Consider the following 4,570-nt stretch of genomic DNA (forward strand, 5'->3'; position numbering starts at 1 on the left):
TCAGAAATCCACCTGCCTCTGCCTCCCAAGTGCTGGGATTAAAGGCGTGCGCCACCACTGCCAGGCGAGTGACTCCATTTTGGTCTGGCCTAGTCTGTCGGACCCTAGTGCAGATGCCATTCCAAAATGATGGCCTCCTGAGATTTTCTTAAAGATGAATTTTATTGTTAATTATGGGTATGCGTATGTGAGTACAGCTGCCCTTGGAGGCTAGACAGGGGGGTGGCAGATCCCCTGGAGCTGGAGTAACAGGCTGCTGTCAACTGCCTGATGTGGGTGCTAGGGACATAACTTAGGTCCTCTTTAAGAGCAGTGTATGCTTCCCTGTCTCCCTACTGTGTGCCCTTAACTGATGTGTAAACTCTCCAGTTCTCGCCTATCATCTTTGTTTAAACAGCAAACGACTCGGGCCTGGTGGTGCATACTTGTAATCCAAGTTATGACAGACTTGAGGCAGGAGAACTGCAAATTCCAGGCCAGCCTGGGGGAACTCAGCAAGACTGTCTTAAATAAAAGTGAAAAATGGGCTGGGGATGTAGCCCAGTGGTAGAATGCCTGTCTGGAGTACACAAGGCCTTGGCTTTGATCCTTAAAGAAAGTAGTGTGGCAGGGGACTACATGCCTGTAACCCTAGCAACAGAAAGCCTGAGGCAGGAGGATCACTTGAAAGTTGGAGGCCAGCCTGTGATAGAGAGTCTAAGATGGCCACATATTAAGACACAGTCTCCGAAGCAAAGCAAGGCTGGAGAGATGGCTCAGGGTTTAAGACTTGTTGCTTTCGTAGAGGACCTGAGTTCAGCTCCCAGCAACCACACGGTAGCTTACAATAGTCTGTAACTCCGGTTTCAGGGGATCTGATGCTCTCTTCTGGACTCTGTAGGCTCAAAACACATATGTTACATATACATATATGCAGGCAGAACACTCATGCACATAAAAAACATACATATACACAAGCAAACCAAGGAAAGGAGGGAAGGAAGGAAGGAAGGAAGGAAGGAAGGGAGGAAGAAAGAAAGAAAGAAACCAAACTCTTAAAATAGGCAGGGAGAGGCTGGGAGGAAGGAGGGAGGGGAAACTGTGGCTGAGATGTAATATATGAGAGAATAAAAACTAATAAATAGGGCTGGTGAAATGGCTCAGCGGGTAAGAACACCGACTGCTCTTCTGAAGGTCCTGAGTTCAGATCCCAGCAACCACCCGTAATGAGATCTGACGCCCTCTTCTAGTGCCTCTGAAGACAGCTACAGTGTACTTATATATAGTAATAAATAAATCTTTAGAAAAAATATCCAATAAAATAAAAGCCAATAAAAAGCCCTGTAGCAGTAGTATGTGCCTTTAATTCCAGCACTCAGGAGGCAGAGCCAGGTGGATCTTTGTGAGTTTGAGGCCAGTCTGGTCTACAGAGAGAGTTCCAGGACAGCCAGGACTACACAGAGAGACCATGTATCCAAAAAGAAGCCAAAAACCCAACAATCCCAAACAACAGCAACAAAACCAAAAATACCAAACAAAGGCTAAACAGAAACTCAAAATAAATAAATAATTCAACCAGATAACCAGTCATGAATTGAGTCAAGGAGCTGAATTTGCTGACCATGTTTCTGAGGATTAGGAAAAGTTGTACCTGATTTTGTTTTAATTTTTTTTTTTTTTTTTGGTTTTTTGGAGACAGGGTTTCTCTGTATAGCCCTGGCTGTCTTGTTTTAAATTTTTGCCTGTTTGTTTAAGATAATGTTTCCTTGTGTTGCCCAGAATGGTCTTGAGCTCCCAGGCTCAAGGAAGATCCTATTTAAATTTCCAAGAGTGGGAGGACAGGCTTGCTCCTGGTCACACAACATAAGAGACATTAAAAAGAACAAAAACAAAGACATAAGTTTTAGGTGTAGCCCTGGCTGTCCTGTAATTCACTCTATAGACCAGGCTGCTCTTGAACTCATAGAGATCCACCAGCTTCTGCTTCTAGAGTGCTGGGATTAAAAGTGGGCGCCACCATGCCCACTCAACATTTTGTATTAACTACTTCTCAGTCATAATAGTTATTTCAAGTGCAAGTATGTAAGAGTGTGCATTTGTGTGTGCAAGTGTGTATTTAAATGTGTGAGTGCGAGAGTGTATGTGTGCATATGTGTGTGCAAGTGTGTATTCAAATGTGTGAGTATGTGTATGTGTGTGAATGTGTGCATTTGTGTGTGCAAGTGTGTATTCAAATGTGTGAGTATGTGTATGTGTGTGAATGTGTGCATGTGTGTGTGCAAGTGTGTATTCAAATGTGTGAGTATGTGTATGTGTGTGAATGTGTGCACATGTGTGTGTGCAAGTGTGTATTTAATTGTGTGTATGTACACAGAACCCTTTCGAGGTGGATCCTTGATGGAGGAAGTATGTCTCTGGAGTGGGGCTTTGAGCTTTTACAGCCTCTGCCCACTTATTGCTCTCTCTTTGCTTCCTGTGTGTGGATGAAAATGTGACCAGCCAGCCGCCTGGTCCTATACCACTCTTTCACTCACTGTTGCCACATCTTCCCTGCCAGGACTGGCTCTATTTTTCTGGAACTATAAGTCAAAAACCAACCCTGTCTTTGGTTGCCTGTTAGTTTTGTCACAGCAACCAGAAAGTAATTAATACAGCATATTTGTGTGTATGTGGGTGCACGTGTGTATGTCTGTGGAAGTAAGAGGACAACTTTAGGTCAGGTCTTGCTCCTCAAGTCCTATCCACCGTGAATATGTGTGTGTGTGTGTGTGTGTGTGTGTGTGTGTGTGTGTGTGTGTATGGTGGTCTTATTCAGCATGCGTGTGCATGTATGTATGTATGTATGTGTATGTAGATAAGTCCTATTCAGTGTGTGTGTGTGTGTGTGTGTGTGTGTGTGTAAGTCCTATCAAGTGTGTGGTGTGTGGGCACACATGTTGCCAGGGTAACTGTGTGGTCAGAAGATGACCTCAGGTATTGATTTGTACTGTTTACCTTGTCTGGAGCAGGGTTCCTTGCTGCTTCCCACTGCATAGACCAGTGTTCCGTGAGCTGGGGATTCTCCTGTCTCTATCTGCCATCTCGCTGTAGGAAAACTAGGATGTGCCTGGCATTGCCTGAGTTCTGAGGATCCCAAGATAAGTCCTCCGCTTACCTATACCTTACACACTGAGCCGTCTCTCTAAGCTTGCCTACACCTTACACACTGAGCCATCTCTCTAACTCCCCTTGTTTTTCTTTGCTGTCTTGCACTGACCTGGGCCCGCTAATTAGGGAGGGATCTGTCTGTTTCGCCCCCCCCCCCAGCATTTGAGAATGTAGACACACACCATCAGGCTGGCTAGATGGCTCAGCTGCTGCCAGGGCTGATGACCTGAGTTCAGTTCCTGGAACACACACAGTGGAGGGAGCGTATGGACTTCTGCATATCTTGTTGGCTGTTTTGGTTTGGTTTTTGAGTCAGGGTTTCATTCCATAGCCTTGGTTGGCTTGGAACTCTCTATGTAGACTGAGCTGGCCTTGAACTCACAGAGATTTGTCTGCTTCTGCTGGGATCAAAGGCATGCGCCACCACACCTGTTTAGGTAAAGTAATTTTGAAATTTAGTTTTTTATCTTGGAAATCATAATCGAATGAGTCTTGTCTGCTCAAGGCTTCATGCCATATGCCTGTAAGCCTGAAGCAAGAGGATCTCCAGTTTAAGTTAACAACCTGAGTTCTCAGTTATGCACTGTGTCAGAAAACAAGGGGCTGGACACAGACCATAGCATGAAATACATGCCTAGCACCTAGCTGAGACTGAACAAACCTATGACCCTTAAGCATACTCCTGAGTTAAAACCCAGCCCTACAGATTGATGTTTTAAAAAGGTTTATTTTTTTAAATTTTTTTGGATTTTCAAGATAGGGTTTTTCTGTATAGCCCTGGCTGTCCTGGAACTCACTCTGTAGACCAGGCTGGCCTCCAACTCAGAAATCTGCCTGCCTCTGCCTCCCAAGTGCTGGGATTAAAGGAGTGCTCCACCACCCGGCTTAAAAAAGTTTATTTGTTTATTATATGTTAGTACACTGTAGCTGTCTTCAGATACTTTTTTTTTCTTCTCTTTCCAACCCTGCTCCCTCAGTCCCTGTTCGCTCCAGCCCAAAGATTTATTTATTATTATATGTAGGTATACTGTAGCTGTCTTCAGACACCCTAGAAGAGGGCATCAGATCTCATTATGGATGGTTGTGAGTCACCATGTGGTTGCTGGGACTTGAACTCAGGACCTTTGGAAGAGTAGTCAGTGCTCTTAACCGCTGAGCATCTCCCCAGCCCAAGAGAGACCCTGTCTTAAACACCATCAACAACAAAAGCAACTTGTGTGCGTATGCTGAGGCTCACACCAGAGCCCTTTGCATGCTAAGCATGCTCTACCACCGAACTGTTCTCCCAGACCCAGAGGAATTTACGGAGGAGATAAATATTCCTACAATTACTTTTCAAGGCTCCTCTGTTGCAATTTTTTATGGATCCCCTACTTCTTGGCTCCATCTTCATGCCCCTGGGCCATTACTTTATTTTTTATCTACATTCTTTTTTTTTTTTTTT

The sequence above is a fragment of the Mastomys coucha genome, unplaced genomic scaffold (assembly GCF_008632895.1).
Source record: "Mastomys coucha isolate ucsf_1 unplaced genomic scaffold, UCSF_Mcou_1 pScaffold18, whole genome shotgun sequence".
NCBI classification, from domain to species: Eukaryota; Metazoa; Chordata; class Mammalia; order Rodentia; family Muridae; genus Mastomys; species Mastomys coucha.